The following is a 21,838-nucleotide window of genomic DNA, read 5'->3' on the forward strand; positions in this document are numbered from 1 at the left end:
TTTCACCACTTCATGCTGTCACGTCACCATTTCATGCTGACATTACACCATTTCTTTCCGACATTTCACCATTTCATGCTGACATTTCACCATTTCATGCTAACATTTCATCATTTCATGCCGACATTTCATCATTTAATCCTGACATTTCACCATTTCATGCCGTATTTTCACCATTTCATGCTGATATTTTACCACTTCATGCTGACATTTCACCCCTTCATGCCGACATTTCACCATTTCATGCCGACATTTTGTCATGTCATTTTGACATTTCACCATTTCTTGCACACATTTCACCATGTCATGCTGAAATTTCACTATTTCATGCTGACATTTCACCACTTCATGCCGACATTTCACCATTTCATGCCGACATTTCACCATTTCTTTCCAACATTTCATCATTTCATGCTGACATTTGACCATGTCATTCTGCCATTTCACCACTTCATGCTGACATTTCATCATTTCATGCCGACGTTTCACCACTTAATGCTGACACGTCACCATTTCATGCTGACATTTCACAATTTTTTGCGGACATTCCATCATTTAATGCTGAAATTTGACCATTTCATGCTGACATTTCACCACTCCATGCTGACGTTTCACCACTTAATGCTGACACGTCACCATTTCATGCTGACATTTCACAATTTTTTGCGGACATTTCATCATTTAATGCTGAAATTTGACCATTTCATGCTGACATTTCACCCCTTCATGCCGACATTTCACCATTTCATGCCGACATTTTGTCATGTCATTTTGACATTTCACCATTTCTTGCTCACATTTCACCATGTCATGCTGAAATTTCACTATTTCATGCTGACATTTCACCACTTCATGCCGACATTTCACCATTTCATGCCGACATTTCACCATTTCTTTCCAACATTTCATCATTTCATGCTGAAATTTCACCATTTCATGCTAACATTTCACCATGTCTTGCTAAAATTTCACCATTTCATGCTGACATTTCATCATTTCATGCCGACGTTTCACCACTTAATGCTGACACGTCACCATTTCATGCTGACATTTCACAATTTTTTGGGGACATTCCATCATTTAATGCTGAAATTTGACCATTTCATGCTGACATTTCACCACTCCATGCTGACGTTTCACCACTTAATGCTGACACGTCACCATTTCATGCTGACATTTCACAATTTTTTGCGGACATACCATCATTTAATGCTGACATTTCACCATTTCATGCTGACATTTGACCACTTCATGCTGACATTTCACCATTTCATGCCGCATTTTCACCATTTCATGCTGACACGTCCCAATTTCATGGTGACATTTGACCATTTTTTACCGACGTTTCATCATGTCGTGCTGACATTTCATCACTTCATGCTGACATTTCACCATTTCATGCTGACATTTCACCATTTCATGCTGACATTTGACCACTTCATGCTGACATTTCACCATTTCATGCTGACATTTCACCATTTCATGCCGCATTTTCACCATTTCATGCTGACACGTCCCAATTTCATGGTGACATTTGACCATTTTTTACCGACGTTTCATCATGTCGTGCTGACATTTCATCACTTCATGCTGACATTTCACCATTTCATGCTGACATTTCACCATTTCATGCCGACATTTCATCATTGAATCCTGACATTTCACCATGTCATGCTGACATTTCACCATTTCATGCCGACATTTCACCATTTCATGCTGTCATTTCACCACTTCATGACGACATTTCATCACTTCATGCTGTCATTTCATCATTTCGTGTTGACATTTCACCATTTCATGCCAACATTTCATCATTTAATCCTGACATTTCACCATGTCATGCTGACATTTCCCCATGTCATGCTGACATTTCACCATTTCATGCCGACATTTCACAATTTCATGCTGACTTTTCACCGCTTCATGCTGACATTTCACCATTTCATGCTGACATTTCACCATTTCATGCCAACATTTCACCATTTCATGCTGACATTTCACCACTTCATGCTGACACGTCACCATTTCATGCTGACATTTCACCACTTAATGCTGACATTTCATAATTTAATGCTAAAATTTCACCATTTCATGCTGACATTTCACCATTTCATGCTGACATTTCACCGTTTCATGCTGACATGTCACCATTTTTTTGCTGACATTTCACCACTTCATGCTGGCATTTCACCATTTCATGCCGACATTTCACCATTTCATGCCGTATTTTCACCATTTCATGCTGACATTTCACCACTTCATGCTGAAATTTTACCATTTCATGCCGACCTTTCACCACTTCATGCTGACATTTCACCATGTCATGCTGACATTTCACAAATTTTTGCGGACATTTCATCATTTAATGCTGAAATTTGACCATTTCATGCTGATATTTCACAACTTCATGCTGACATTTCACCACTTCATGACGACATTTTTTCATGTCATTTTGACATTTCACCATTTCTTGCTAACATTTCACCATTTCATGCCGACATTTCACCACTTCATGCTGACATTTCACCATTTCATGCTGACATTTCACCACTTCATGCCGACATTTCACCATTTCATGCCGACATTTCACCACTTCATGCTGACATTTCACCATTTCATGCTGATATTTCACCATTTCATGCCGTATTTTCACCATTTCATGCTGACATTTCACCACTTCATGCTGAAATTTCACCATGTCATGCCTACATTTCACCACTTCTTGATGACATTCCATCATTTCATGCCAACATTTCACCATTTCATGCTGACATTTCAACATTTCAACATTTCATGCTGACACGTCACTATTTCATGCTGACATTTCATCATTTCATGCTGAAATTTCACTATTTCATGATGACATTTCACCACTTCATGCCGACATTTCACCATTTCATGCCGACATTTCACCATTTCTTTCCGACATTTCATCATTTAGTGCTGAAATTTCACCATGTCATGCTGATATTTCACCATTTCATGCCGTATTTTCACCATTTCATGCTGACATTTCACCACTTCATGCTGAAATATCACCATGTCATGCCTACATTTCACCACTTCTTGATGACGTTTCACCACTTCCTGCTGACACATCACCATTTCATGCTGACATTTCACAAATTTTTGCGGACATTTCATCATTTAATGCTGAATTTTCACCATTTCATGCCGACATTTCACCATTTCATGCTGACATTTCACCATTTCATGCCGCATTTTCACCATTTCATGCTGACATTTCACCACTTCATGCTGAAATTTCACCACTTCATGCCGACGTTTCATCATGTCGTGCTAAAATTTTACCATTTCATGATGACAATTCACCACTTCATGCTGACACGTCACCATTTCATGCCAACATTTCACCATTTCATGCTGACATTTCATCATTTCATGCTGACATTTCACCATTTCATGCCGCATTTTCACCATTTCATGCTGACATTTCACCACTTCATGCTGAAATTTCACCCCTTCATGCCGACGTTTCATCATGTCGTGCTAAAATTTTACCATTTCATGATGACAATTCACCACTTCATGCTGACACGTCACCATTTCATGCCAACATTTCACCATTTCATGCTGACATTTCATCATTTCATGCTGACATTTCACCATTTCATGCCATATTTTCACCATTTCATGCTGATATTTTACCACTTCATGCTGACATTTCACCCCTTCATGCCGAAATTTAACCATTTCATGCCGACAATTTATCATGTCATTTTGACATTTCACCATTTCTTGCTAACATTTCACCATGTCGTGCTAAAATTTCACCTTTTCATGCTGACATTTGACCATGTCAATCTGCCATTTCACCACTTCATGCTGACATTTCACCATTTCATGCTGACATTTCACACTTTTTTGCGGACATTCCATCATTTAATGCTGAAATTTGACCATTTAATGCTGAAATTTGACCACTTCATGCTGACATTTCACCACTTAATGCTGACACATCACCATTTCATGCTGACATATGACAATTTTTTGCGGACATTCCATCATTTAATGCTGACATTTCACCATTTCATGCTGACATTTGACCACTTCATGCTGACATTTTACCATTTCATGCCAACATTTCACCATTTCATGCCGACATTTCACCATTTATGCCGCATTTTCACCATTTCATGCTGACACGTCCCAATTTCATGCTGACATTTGACCATTTTTTACCGATGTTTCATCATGTCATGCTGACATTTCATCACTTCATGCTGACATTTCACCATTTCATGCTGACATTTCACCATTTCATGCCGACATTTCATCATTTAATCCTGACATTTCACCATGTCATGCTGACATTTATCCATTTCATGCCGACATTTCACCATTTCATGCTGTCATTTAAACACGTCATGACGACATTTCATCACTTCATGCTGTCATTTCATCATTTCGTGTTGACATTTCACCATTTCATGCTGACATTTCATCATTTAATCCTGACATTTCACCATGTCATGCTGACATTTCACCATTTCATGCCGACATTTCACAATTTCATGCTGACTTTTCACCACTTCATGCTGACATTTCACCATTTCATGCTGACATTTCACCACTTCATGATGACATTTTATGATGTCGTCCTAAAATTTCACCATTTCATGCCAACATTTCACCATTTCATGCTGACATTTCACCACTTCATGCTGACATTTCGTAATTTAATGCTGAAATTTCACCATTTCATGCTGACATTTCATCATTTCATGCTGACATTTCACCATTTCATGCCGTATTTTCACCATTTCATGCTGATATTTTACCACTTCATGCTGACATTTTACCCCTTCATGCCGAAATTTAACCATTTCATGCCGACAATTTATCATGTCATTTTGACATTTCACCATTTCTTGCTAACATTTCACCATGTCGTGCTAAAATTTCACCTTTTCATGCTGACATTTGACCATGTCAATCTGCCATTTCACCACTTCATGCTGACATTTCATCATTTCATGCCGACGTTTCACCACTTAATGCTGACACGTCACCATTTAATGCTGACATTCCACAATTTTTTGCGGACATTCCATCATTTAATGCTGAAATTTGACCATTTAATGCTGAAATTTGACCACTTCATGCTGACATTTCACCACTTAATGCTGACACGTCACCATTTCATGCTGACATATGACAATTTTTTGCGGACATTCCATCATTTAATGCTGACATTTCACCATTTCATGCTGACATTTGACCACTTCATGCTGACATTTCACCATTTCATGCCGACATTTCACCATTTCATGCCGACATTTAAATATTTCATGCTGACACGTCACAATTTCATGCTGACTTTTCACCATTTCATGCGGACGTTTCACCACTTCATGCTGTCACGTCACCATTTCATGCTGACATTACACCATTTCTTTCCGACATTTCATCATTGAATCCTGACATTTCATCATGTCGTGCTGACATTTCATCACTTCATGCTGACATTTCACCATTTCATGCTGACATTTCACCATTTCATGCTGACATTTGACCACTTCATGCTGACATTTCACCATTTCATGCTGACATTTCACCATTTCATGCCGCATTTTCACCATTTCATGCTGACACGTCCCAATTTCATGGTGACATTTGACCATTTTTTACCGACGTTTCATCATGTCGTGCTGACATTTCATCACTTCATGCTGACATTTCACCATTTCATGCTGACATTTCACCATTTCATGTCGACATTTCATCATTGAATCCTGACATTTCACCATGTCATGCTGACATTTCACCATTTCATGCCGACATTTCACCATTTCATGCTGTCATTTCACCACTTCATGACGACATTTCATCACTTCATGCTGTCATTTCATCATTTCGTGTTGACATTTCACCATTTCATGCCAACATTTCATCATTTAATCCTGACATTTCACCATGTCATGCTGACATTTCACCATTTCATGCCGACATTTCACAATTTCATGCTGACTTTTCACCGCTTCATGCTGACATTTCACCATTTCATGCTGACATTTCACCATTTCATGCCAACATTTCACCATTTCATGCTGACATTTCACCACTTCATGCTGACACGTCACCATTTCATGGTGACATTTCACCACTTAATGCTGACATTTCATAATTTAATGCTAAAATTTCACCATTTCATGCTGACATTTCACCATTTCATGCTGACACGTCACCGTTTCATGCTGACATTTCACAAATTTTTGCGGACATTTCATCATTTAATGCTGAAATTTGACCATTTCATGCTGATATTTCACAACTTCATGCTGACATTTCACCACTTCATGACGACATTTTGTCATGTCATTTTGACATTTCACCATTGATTGCTAACATTTCACCATGTCATGATAAAAACCATTTCATGCTCACATTTCATCATTTCATGCTGAAATTTCACTATTTCATGCTGACATTTTACCACTTCATGCCGACATTTCACCATTTAATGCCGACATTTCACCATTTCATGCCGACATTTCACCATTTCTTTCCGACATTTCATCATTTCATGCTGAAATTTCACCATTTCATGCTGACATTTCATGATGTCGTCCTAAAATTTCACCATTTCATGCCAACATTTCACCATTTCATGCTGACATTTCACCACTTCATGCTGACATTTCGTAATTTAATGCTGAAATTTCACCATTTCATGCTGACATTTCATCATTTCATGCTGACATTTCACCATTTCATGCCGTATTTTCACCATTTCATGCTGATATTTTACCACTTCATGCTGACATTTCACCCCTTCATGCCGAAATTTAACCATTTCATACCGACAATTTATCATGTCATTTTGACATTTCACCATTTCTTGCTAACATTTCACCATGTCGTGCTAAAATTTCACCTTTTCATGCTGACATTTGACCATGTCAATCTGCCATTTCACCACTTCATGCTGACATTTCATCATTTCATGCCGACGTTTCACCACTTAATGCTGACACGTCACCATTTAATGCTGACATTCCACAATTTTTTGCGGACATTCCATCATTTAATGCTGAAATTTGACCATTTAATGCTGAAATTTGACCACTTCATGCTGACATTTCACCACTTAATGCTGACACGTCACCATTTCATGCTGACATATGACAATTTTTTGCGGACATTCCATCATTTAATGCTGACATTTCACCATTTCATGCTGACATTTGACCACTTCATGCTGACATTTCACCATTTCATGCCGACATTTCACCATTTCATGCCGACATTTAAATATTTCATGCTGACACGTCACAATTTCATGCTGACTTTTCACCATTTCATGCGGACGTTTCACCACTTCATGCTGTCACGTCACCATTTCATGCTGACATTACACCATTTCTTTCCGACATTTCACCATTTCATGCTGACATTTCACCATTTCATGCTAACATTTTATCATTTCATGCTGACATTTCATCATTTCATGCCGACATTTCATCATTTAATCCTGACATTTCACCATTTCATGCCGTATTTTCACCATTTCATGCTGATATTTTACCACTTCATGCTGACATTTCACCCCTTCATGCCGACATTTCACCATTTCATGCCGACATTTTGTCATGTCATTTTGACATTTCACCATTTCTTGCTCACATTTCACCATGTCATGCTAAAATTTCACCATTTCATGCTGACATTTCATCATTTCATGCTGAAATTTCACTATTTCATGCTGACATTTCACCACTTCATGCCGACATTTCACCATTTCATGCCGACATTTCACCATTTCTTTCCAACATTTCATCATTTCATGCTGAAATTTCACCATTTCATGCTAACATTTCACCATGTCTTGCTAAAATTTCACCATTTCATGCTGACATTTGACCATGTCATTCTGCCATTTCACCACTTCATGCTGACATTTCATCATTTCATGCCGACGTTTCACCACTTAATGCTGACACGTCACCATTTCATGCTGACATTTCACAATTTTTTGCGGACATTCCATCATTTAATGCTGAAATTTGACCATTTCATGCTGACATTTCACCACTCCATGCTGACGTTTCACCACTTAATGCTGACACGTCACCATTTCATGCTGACATTTCACAATTTTTTGCGGACATTCCATCATTTAATGCTGACATTTCACCATTTCATGCTGACATTTGACCACTTCATGCTGACATTTCATCACTTCATGCTGACATTTCACCATTTCATGCTGACATTTCACCATTTCATGCTGACATTTGACCACTTCATGCTGACATTTCACCTTTTCATCCTGACATTTCACCATTTCATGCCGCATTTTCACCATTTCATGCTGACACGTCCCAATTTCATGGTGACATTTGACCATTTTTTACCGACGTTTCATCATGTCGTGCTGACATTTCATCACTTCATGCTGACATTTCACCATTTCATGCTGACATTTCACCATTTCATGTCGACATTTCATCATTGAATCCTGACATTTCACCATGTCATGCTGACATTTCACCATTTCATGCCGACATTTCACCATTTCATGCTGTCATTTCACCACTTCATGACGACATTTCATCACTTCATGCTGTCATTTCATCATTTCGTGTTGACATTTCACCATTTCATGCCAACATTTCATCATTTAATCCTGACATTTCACCATGTCATGCTGACATTTCACCATTTCATGCCGACATTTCACAATTTCATGCTGACTTTTCACCGCTTCATGCTGACATTTCACCATTTCATGCTGACATTTCACCATTTCATGCCAACATTTCACCATTTCATGCTGACATTTCACCACTTCATGCTGACACGTCACCATTTCATGGTGACATTTCACCACTTAATGCTGACATTTCATAATTTAATGCTAAAATTTCACCATTTCATGCTGACATTTCACCATTTCATGCTGACACGTCACCATTTCATGGTGACATTTCACCACTTAATGCTGACATTTCATCATTTAATGCTGAAATTTGACCATTTCATGCTGACTTTTCACGGCTTCATGCTGACATTTCACCATTTCATGCTGACATTTCACCATTTCATGCCAACATTTCACCATTTGATGCTGACATTTCACCACTTCATGCTGACACGTCACCGTTTCATGCTGACATGTCACCATTTTTTTGCTGACATTTCACCACTTCATGCTGGCATTTCACCATTTAATGCCGACATTTCACCATCTCATGCTGAAATTTCACCATTTCATGCCGACATTTCATCATGTCATGGTGAAATTTCACCATGTCATGCCTACATTTCATCATTTCATGCCGACGTTTCACCACTTAATGCTGACACATCACCATTTCATGCTGACATTTCACAAATTTTTGCGGACATTTCATCATTTAATGCTGAAATTTGATCATTTCATGCTGATATTTCACAACTTCATGCTGACATTTCACCACTTCATGACGACATTTTGTCATGTCATTTTGACATTTCACCATTTCTTGCTAACATTTCACCATGTCATGATAAAAACCATTTCATGCTCACATTTCATCATTTCATGCTGAAATTTCACTATTTCATGCTGACATTTTACCACTTCATGCCGACATTTCACCATTTAATGCCGACATTTCACCATTTCATGCCGACATTTCACCATTTCTTTCCAACATTTCATCATTTCATGCTGAAATTTCACCATTTCATGCTAACATTTCACCATGTCTTGCTAAAATTTCACCATTTCATGCTGACATTTGACCATGTCATTCTGCCATTTCACCACTTCATGCTGACATTTCATCATTTCATGCCGACGTTTCACCACTTAATGCTGACACGTCACCATTTCATGCTGACATTTCACAATTTTTTGCGGACATTCCATCATTTAATGCTGAAATTTGACCATTTCATGCTGACATTTCACCACTCCATGCTGACGTTTCACCACTTAATGCTGACACGTCACCATTTCATGCTGACATTTCACAATTTTTTGCGGACATTCCATCATTTAATGCTGACATTTCACCATTTCATGCTGACATTTGACCACTTCATGCTGACATTTCATCACTTCATGCTGACATTTCACCATTTCATGCTGACATTTCACCATTTCATGCTGACATTTGACCACTTCATGCTGACATTTCACCTTTTCATCCTGACATTTCACCATTTCATGCCGCATTTTCACCATTTCATGCTGACACGTCCCAATTTCATGGTGACATTTGACCATTTTTTACCGACGTTTCATCATGTCGTGCTGACATTTCATCACTTCATGCTGACATTTCACCATTTCATGCTGACATTTCACCATTTCATGTCGACATTTCATCATTGAATCCTGACATTTCACCATGTCATGCTGACATTTCACCATTTCATGCCGACATTTCACCATTTCATGCTGTCATTTCACCACTTCATGACGACATTTCATCACTTCATGCTGTCATTTCATCATTTCGTGTTGACATTTCACCATTTCATGCCAACATTTCATCATTTAATCCTGACATTTCACCATGTCATGCTGACATTTCACCATTTCATGCCGACATTTCACAATTTCATGCTGACTTTTCACCGCTTCATGCTGACATTTCACCATTTCATGCTGACATTTCACCATTTCATGCCAACATTTCACCATTTCATGCTGACATTTCACCACTTCATGCTGACACGTCACCATTTCATGGTGACATTTCACCACTTAATGCTGACATTTCATAATTTAATGCTAAAATTTCACCATTTCATGCTGACATTTCACCATTTCATGCTGACACGTCACCATTTCATGGTGACATTTCACCACTTAATGCTGACATTTCATCATTTAATGCTGAAATTTGACCATTTCATGCTGACTTTTCACGGCTTCATGCTGACATTTCACCATTTCATGCTGACATTTCACCATTTCATGCCAACATTTCACCATTTCATGCTGACATTTCACCACTTCATGCTGACACGTCACCGTTTCATGCTGACATGTCACCATTTTTTTGCTGACATTTCACCACTTCATGCTGGCATTTCACCATTTAATGCCGACATTTCACCATCTCATGCTGAAATTTCACCATTTCATGCCGACATTTCATCATGTCATGGTGAAATTTCACCATGTCATGCCTACATTTCATCATTTCATGCCGACGTTTCACCACTTAATGCTGACACATCACCATTTCATGCTGACATTTCACAAATTTTTGCGGACATTTCATCATTTAATGCTGAAATTTGATCATTTCATGCTGATATTTCACAACTTCATGCTGACATTTCACCACTTCATGACGACATTTTGTCATGTCATTTTGACATTTCACCATTTCTTGCTAACATTTCACCATGTCATGATAAAAACCATTTCATGCTCACATTTCATCATTTCATGCTGAAATTTCACTATTTCATGCTGACATTTTACCACTTCATGCCGACATTTCACCATTTAATGCCGACATTTCACCATTTCATGCCGACATTTCACCATTTCTTTCCGACATTTCATCATTTCATGCTGAAATTTCACCATTTCATGCTGACATTTCACCACTTCATGCCGACATTTCACCATTTCATGCCGACATTTCACCATTTCTTTCTGACATTCCATCATTTCATGCCGACATTTCACCATTTCATGCTGACATTTCACCATTTCATGCTGACATTTCACCGCTTCATGCTGACACGTCACCATTTCATGCCGACATTCCATCATTTCATGCCGACATTTCACCATTTCATGCTGACATTTCACCATTTCATGCTGACATTTCACCATTTCATGCTGACATTTCACCACTTCATGCTGACATGTCCCAATTTCATGCTGACATTTGACCATTTATTACCGACGTTTCATCATGTCGTGCTGACATTTCACCATTTCATGCTGACATTTCACCACTTCATGCTGAAATTTCACCCCTTCATGCCGACGTTTCATCATGTCGTGCTAAAATTTCACCATTTCATGATGACAATTCACAACTTCATGCTGACACGTCAGCATTTCATGCCAACATTTCACCATTTCATGCTGACATTTCATCATTTCATGCTGACATTTCACCATTTCATGCCGTATTTTCACCATTTCATGCTGATATTTTACCACTTCATGCTGACATTTCACCCCTTCATGCCGAAATTTAACCATTTCATGCCAACAATTTATCATGTCATTTTGACATTTCACCATTTCTTGCTAACATTTCACCATGTCGTGCTAAAATTTCACCTTTTCATGCTGACATTTGACCATGTCATTCTGCCATTTCACCACTTCATGCTGACATTTCACCACTTCATCCTGACATTTCATAATTTAATGTTAAAATTTCACCATTTCATGCTGACATTTCACCATTTCATGCTGACACGTCACCATTTTTTTGCTGACCTTTCACCACTTCATGCTGGTATTTCACCATTTGATGCCGACATTTCATCATTTAATCCTTACATTTCACCATGTCATGCTGACATTTCACCATTTCATGCCGACATTTCACAATTTCATGCTGACTTTTCACCACTTCATGCTGACATTTCACCATTTCATGCTGACATTTCATCATTTCATGCTGAAATTTCACCATTTCATGCTGACATTTCACAATTTCATGCTGACTTTTCACCACTTCATGCTGACATTTGACCATTTATTACCGACGTTTCATCATGTCGTACTGACATTTCACCATTTCATGCTGACATTTCACCACTTCATGCTGAAATTTCACCCCTTCATGCCGACGTTTCATGTCGTGCTAAAATTTCACCATTTCATGATGACAATTCACCACTTCATGCTGACACGTCACCATTTCATGCCAACATTTCACCATTTCATGCCAACATTTCACCATTTCATGCTGACATTTCATCATTTCATGCTGACATTTCACCATTTCATGCCGTATTTTCACCATTTCATGCTGATATTTCACCACTTCATGCTGACATTTCATAATTTAATGTTAAAATTTCACCATTTCATGCTGACATTTCACCATTTCATGCTGACACGTCACCGTTTCATGCTGACATGTCACTATTTTTTTGCTGACATTTCACCTCTTCATGCTGGCATTTCACTATTTTTTTGCTGACATTTCACCTCTTCATGCTGGCATTTCACCATTTAATGCCGACATTTCACCATTTCATGACGACATTTCATCATGTCATGGTGAAATTTCACCATGTCATTCTGATATTTCACCATTTCATGCCGTATTTTCACCATTTCATGCTGACATTTCACCACTTCATGCTGAAATTTCACCATGTCATGCCTACATTTCACCACTTCTTGATGACGTTTCACCACTTCCTGCTGACACATCACCATTTCATGCTGACACGTCCCAATTTCATGGTGACATTTGACCATTTTTTACCGACGTTTCATCATGTCGTGCTGACATTTCATCACTTCATGCTGACAATTCACCATTTCATGCTGACATTTCACCATTTCATGCCGACATTTCATCATTGAATCCTGACATTTCACCATGTCATGCTGACATTTCACCATTTCATGCCGACATTTCACCATTTCATGCTGTCATTTCACCACTTCATGCCGACATTTCATCATTGAATCCTGACATTTCACCATGTCATGCTGACATTTCACCATTTCATGCCGACATTTCACCATTTCATGCTGTCATTTCACCACTTCATGACGACATTTCATCACTTCATGCTGTCATTTCATCATTTCGTGTTGACATTTTACCATTTCATGCCGACATTTCATCATTTAATCCTGACATTTCACCATTTCATGCTGACATTTCACCACTTAATGCTGACATTTCATAATTTAAAGCTAAAATTTCACCATTTCATGCTGACATTTCACCATTTCATGCTGACACGTCACCGTTTCATGCTGACATGTCACCATTTTTTTGCTGACATTTCACCACTTCATGCTGGCATTTCACCATTTCATGCCGTATTTTCACCATTTCATGCTGACATTTCACCACTTAATGCTGACACATCACCATTTCATGCTGACATTTCACAAATTTTTGCGGACATTTCATCATTTAATGCTGAAATTTGACCATTTCATGCTGATATTTCACAACTTCATGCTGACATTTCACCACTTCATGACGACATTTTGTCATGTCATTTTGACATTTCACCATTTCTTGCTAACATTTCACCATGTCATGATAAAAACCATTTCATGCTCACATTTCATCATTTCATGCTGAAATTTCACTATTTCATGCTGACATTTTACCACTTCATGCCGACATTTCACCATTTAATGCCGACATTTCACCATTTCATGCCGACATTTCACCATTTCTTTCCGACATTTCATCATTTCATGCTGACATTTCACCATTTCATGCCGCATTTTCACCATTTCATGCTGACATGTCCCAATTTCATGCTGACATTTGACCATTTATTACCGACGTTTCATCATGTCGTGCTGACATTTCACCATTTCATGCTGACATTTCACCACTTCATGCTGAAATTTCACCCCTTCATGCCGACGTTTCATCATGTCGTGCTAAAATTTCACCATTTCATGATGACAATTCACCACTTCATGCTGACACGTCACCATTTCATGCCAACATTTCACCATTTCATGCTGACATTTCATCATTTCATGCTGACATTTCACCATTTCATGCCGTATTTTCACCATTTCATGCTGATATTTTACCACTTCATGCTGACATTTCACCCCTTCATGCCGAAATTTAACCATTTCATGCCAACAATTTATCATGTCATTTTGACATTTCACCATTTCTTGCTAACATTTCACCATGTCGTGCTAAAATTTCACCTTTTCATGCTGACATTTGACCATGTCATTCTGCCATTTCACCACTTCATGCTGACATTTCACCACTTCATCCTGACATTTCATAATTTAATGTTAAAATTTCACCATTTCATGCTGACATTTCACCATTTCATGCTGACACGTCACCATTTTTTTGCTGACCTTTCACCACTTCATGCTGGTATTTCACCATTTCATGCCGACATTTCACCATTTTATGACGACATTTCATCACTTCATGCTGTCATTTCATCATTTCGTGTTGACATTTCACCATTTGATGCCGACATTTCATCATTTAATCCTTACATTTCACCATGTCATGCTGACATTTCACCATTTCATGCCGACATTTCACAATTTCATGCTGACTTTTCACCACTTCATGCTGACATTTCACCATTTCATGCTGACATTTCATCATTTCATGCTGAAATTTCACCATTTCATGCTGACATTTCACCATTTCATGCCGCATTTTCACCATTTCATGCTGACATGTCCCAATTTCATGCTGACATTTGACCATTTATTACCGACGTTTCATCATGTCGTACTGACATTTCACCATTTCATGCTGACATTTCACCACTTCATGCTGAAATTTCACCCCTTCATGCCGACGTTTCATGTCGTGCTAAAATTTCACCATTTCATGATGACAATTCACCACTTCATGCTGACACGTCACCATTTCATGCCAACATTTCACCATTTCATGCTGACATTTCATCATTTCATGCTGACTTTTCACCGCTTCATGCTGACATTTCACCATTTCATGCTGACATTTCACCATTTCATGCCAACATTTCACCATTTCATGCTGACATTTCACCACTTCATGCTGACACGTCACCATTTCATGGTGACATTTCACCAGTTAATGCTGACATTTCATAATTTAATGCTAAAATTTCACCATTTCATGCTGACATTTCACCATTTCATGCTGACACGTCACCGTTTCATGCTGACATTTCACAAATTTTTGCGGACATTTCATCATTTAATGCTGAAATTTGACCATTTCATGCTGATATTTCACAACTTCATGCTGACATTTCACCACTTCATGACGACATTTTGTCATGTCATTTTGACATTTCACCATTTCTTGCTAACATTTCACCATGTCATGATAAAAACCATTTCATGCTCACATTTCATCATTTCATGCTGAAATTTCACTATTTCATGCTGACATTTTACCACTTCATGCCGACATTTCACCATTTAATGCCGACATTTCACCATTTCATGCCGACATTTCACCATTTCTTTCCGACATTTCATCATTTCATGCTGAAATTTCACCATTTCATGCTGACATTTCACCATTTCATGCCACATTTTCACCATTTCATGCTGACATGTCCCAATTTCATGCTGACATTTGACCATTTATTACCGACGTTTCATCATGTCGTGCTGACATTTCACCATTTCATGCTGACATTTCACCATTTCATGCTGACATTTCACCATTTCATGCCGCCATTTCATCATTGAATCCTGACATTTCACCATGTCATGCTGACATTTGACCATTTCATGCCGACATTTCACCATTCCATGCTGTCATTTCACCACTTCATGACGACATTTCATCACTTCATGCTGTCATTTCATCATTTCGTGTTGACATTTCACCATTTCATGCCGACATTTCATCATTTAATCCTGACATTTCACCATGTCATGCTGACATTTCACCATTTCATGCCGACATTTCACAATTTCATGCTGACTTTTCACGGCTTCATGCTGACATTTCACCATTTCATGCTGACATTTCACCATTTCATGCCAACATTTCACCATTTCATGCTGACATTTCACCACTTCATGCTGACACGTCACCGTTTCATGCTGACATGTCACCATTTTTTTGCTGACATTTCACCACTTCATGCTGGCATTTCACCATTTAATGCCGACATTTCACCATCTCATGCTGAAATTTCACCATTTCATGCCGACATTTCATCATGTCATGGTGAACTTTCACCATGTCATGCCTACATTTCATCATTTCATGCCGACGTTTCACCACTTAATGCTGACACATCACCATTTCATGCTGACATTTCACAAATTTTTGCGGACATTTCATCATTTAATGCTGAAATTTGATCATTTCATGCTGATATTTCACAACTTCATGCTGACATTTCACCACTTCATGACGACATTTTGTCATGTCATTTTGACATTTCACCATTTCTTGCTAACATTTCACCATGTCATGATAAAAACCATTTCATGCTCACATTTCATCATTTCATGCTGAAATTTCACTATTTCATGCTGACATTTTACCACTTCATGCCGACATTTCACCATTTAATGCCGACATTTCACCATTTCATGCCGACATTTCACCATTTCTTTCCGACATTTCATCATTTCATGCTGAAATTTCACCACTTCATGCTGACATTTCACCATTTCATGCTGACATTTCATCATTTCATGCTGAAATTTCACCATTTCATGCTGACATTTCACCATTTCATGCCGCATTTTCACCATTTCATGCTGACATGTCCCAATTTCATGCTGACATTTGACCATTTATTACCGACGTTTCATCATGTCGTACTGACATTTCACCATTTCATGCTGACATTTCACCACTTCATGCTGAAATTTCACCCCTTCATGCCGACGTTTCATGTCGTGCTAAAATTTCACCATTTCATGATGACAATTCACCACTTCATGCTGACACGTCACCATTTCATGCCAACATTTCACCATTTCATGCTGACATTTCATCATTTCATGCTGACATTTCACCATTTCATGCCGTATTTTCACCATTTCATGCTGATATTTCACCACTTCATGCTGACATTTCATAATTTAATGTTAAAATTTCACCATTTCATGCTGACATTTCACCATTTCATGCTGACACGTCACCGTTTCATGCTGACATGTCACTATTTTTTTGCTGACATTTCACCATTTCATGACGACATTTCATCATGTCATGGTGAAATTTGACCATGTCATGCTGATATTTCACCATTTCATGCCGTATTTTCCGCATTTCATGCTCACATTTCACCACTTCATGCTGAAATTTCACCATTTCATGCCGACCTTTCACCACTTCATGATGACATTTCACCATGTCATGCCTACATTTCACCACTTCTTGATGACGTTTCACCACTTCCTGCTGACACATCACCATTTCATGCTGACATTTCACAAATTTTTGCGGACATTTCATCATTTAATGCTGAAATTTGACCATTTCATGCTGATATTTCACCATTTCATGCTGACACGTCACCGTTTCATGCTGATATGTCACTATATTTTTGCTGACATTTCACCACTTCATGCTGACATTTCACCATTTCATGCTAACATTTTATCATTTCATGCTGACATTTCATCATTTCATGCCGACATTTCATCATTTAATCCTGACATTTCACCATTTCATGCCGTATTTTCACCATTTCATGCTGATATTTTACCACTTCATGCTGACATTTCACCCCTTCATGCCGACATTTCACCATTTCATGCCGACATTTTGTCATGTCATTTTGACATTTCACCATTTCTTGCTCACATTTCACCATGTCATGCTAAAATTTCACCATTTCATGCTGACATTTCATCATTTCATGCTGAAATTTCACTATTTCATGCTGACATTTCACCACTTCATGCCGACATTTCACCATTTGTTTCCGACATTTCATCATTTCATGCTGAAATTTCACCATTTCATGCTGACATTTCACCACTTCATGCCGACATTTCACCATTTCATGCCGACATTTCACCATTTCTTTCTGACATTCCATCATTTCATGCCGACATTTCACCATTTCATGCTGACATTTCAACATTTCATGCTGACACGTCACCATTTCATGCCGACATTTCATCATTTCATGCTGAAATTTCACCATTTCATGCTGACATTTCACCATTTCATGCCGCATTTTCACCATTTCATGCTGACATGTCCCAATTTCATGCTGACATTTGACCATTTATTACCGACGTTTCATCATGTCGTACTGACATTTCACCATTTCATGCTGACATTTCACCACTTCATGCTGAAATTTCACCCCTTCATGCCGACGTTTCATCATGTCGTGCTAAAATTTCACCATTTCATGATGACAATTCACCACTTCATGCTGACACGTCACCATTTCATGCCAACATTTCACCATTTCATGCTGACATTTCATCATTTCATGCTGACATTTCACCATTTCATGCCGTATTTTCACCATTTCATGCTGAAATTTCACCATTTCATGCTGACATTTCACCACTTCATGCTGACATTTCACCATGTCATGCCTACATTTCACCACTTCTTGATGACGTTTCACCACTTCCTGCTGACACATCACCATTTCATGCTGACATATCACAAATGTTTGCTGACATTTCACCACTTCATGCTGACATTTCACCATTTCATGCTAACATTTTATCATTTCATGCTGACATTTCATCATTTCATGCCGACATTTCATCATTTAATCCTGACATTTCACCATTTCATGCCGTATTTTCACCATTTCATGCTGATATTTTACCACTTCATGCTGACATTTCACCCCTTCATGCCGACATTTCACCATTTCATGCCGACATTTTGTCATGTCATTTTGACATTTCACCATTTCTTGCTCACATTTCATCATTTCATGCTGAAATTTCACTATTTCATGCTGACATTTCACCACTTCATGCCGACATTTCACCATTTAATGCCGACATTTCACCATTTCTTTCTGACATTCCATCATTTCATGCCGACACTTCACCATTTCATGCTGACATTTCAACATTTCATGCTGACACGTCACCATTTCATGCTGACATTTCACCACTTCATGCTGAAATTTCACCCCTTCATGCCGACGTTTCATCATGTCGTGCTAAAATTTCACCATTTCATGATGACAATTCACCACTTCATGCTGACACGTCACCATTTCATGCCAACATTTCACCATTTCATGCTGACATTTCATCATTTCATGCTGACATTTCACCATTTCATGCCGTATTTTCACCATTTCATGCTGAAATTTCACCACTTCATGCCGACATTTCACCATTTCATGCCGACATTTCACCATTTCTTTCTGACATTCCATCATTTCATGCCGACACTTCACCGTTTCATGCTGACATGTCACTATTTTTTTGCTGACATTTCACCACTTCATGCTGGCATTTCACCATTTAATGCCGACATTTCACCATTTCATGACGACATTTCATCATGTCATGGTGAAATTTGACCATGTCATGCTGATATTTCACCATTTCATGCCGTATTTTCCACATTTCATGCTCACACTTCACCACTTCATGCTGAAATTTCACCATTTCATGCCGACCTTTCACCACTTCATGATGACATTTCACCATGTCATGCCTACATTTCACCACTTCTTGATGACGTTTCACCACTTCCTGCTGACACATCACCATTTCATGCCAACATTTCACCATTTCATGCTGACATTTCATCATTTCATGCTGACATTTCACCATTTCATGCCGTATTTTCACCATTTCATGCTGAAATTTCACCATTTCATGCTGACATTTCACCATTTCATGCCGTATTTTCACCATTTCATGCTGATATTTTACCACTTCATGCTAACATTTCACCCCTTCATGCCGAAATTTAACCATTTCATGCCGACAATTTATCATGTCATTTTGACATTTCACCATTTCTTGCTAACATTTCACCATTTCTTGCTAACATTTCACCATGTCGTGCTAAAATTTCACCTTTTCATGCTGACATTTGACCATGTCATTCTGCCATTTCACCACTTCATGCTGACATTTCATAATTTAATGCTAAAATTTCACCATTTCATGCTGACACGTCACCGTTTCATGCTGACATGTCACTATTTTTTTGCTGACATTTCACCACTTCATGCTGGCATTTCACCATTTAATGCCGACATTTCACCATTTCATGACGACATTTCATCATGTCATGGTGAAATTTGACCATGTCATGCTGATATTTCACCATTTCATGCCGTATTTTCCGCATTTCATGCTCACATTTCACCACTTCATGCTGAAATTTCACCATTTCATGCCGACCTTTCACCACTTCATGATGACATTTCACCATGTCATGCCTACATTTCACCACTTCTTGATGACGTTTCACCACTTCCTGCTGACACATCACCATTTCATGCTGACATTTCACAAATTTTTGCGGACATTTCATCATTTAATGCTGAAATTTGACCATTTCATGCTGATATTTCACCATTTCATGCTGACACGTCACCGTTTCATGCCGCATTTTCACCATTTCATGCTGACATGTCCCAATTTCATGCTGACATTTGACCATTTATTACCGACGTTTCATCATGTCGTACTGACATTTCACCATTTCATGCTGACATTTCACCACTTCATGCTGAAATTTCACCCCTTCATGCCGACGTTTCATCATGTCGTGCTAAAATTTCACCATTTCATGATGACAATTCACCACTTCATGCTGACACGTCACCATTTCATGCCAACATTTCACCATTTCATGCTGACATTTCATCATTTCATGCTGACATTTCACCATTTCATGGCGTATTTTCACCATTTCATGCTGAAATTTCACCATTTCATGCTGACATTTCACCATTTCATGCCGTATTTTCACCATTTCATGCTGATATTTTACCACTTCATGCTAACATTTCACCCCTTCATGCCGAAATTTAACCATTTCATGCCGACAATTTATCATGTCATTTTGACATTTCACCATTTCTTGCTAACATTTCACCATTTCTTGCTAACATTTCACCATGTCGTGCTAAAATTTCACCTTTTCATGCTGACATTTGACCATGTCATTCTGCCATTTCACCACTTCATGCTGACATTTCATAATTTAATGCTAAAATTTCACCATTT

This window comes from Telmatherina bonti, assembly GCF_933228915.1.
Source record: "Telmatherina bonti genome assembly, chromosome: 5".
NCBI classification, from domain to species: Eukaryota; Metazoa; Chordata; class Actinopteri; order Atheriniformes; family Telmatherinidae; genus Telmatherina; species Telmatherina bonti.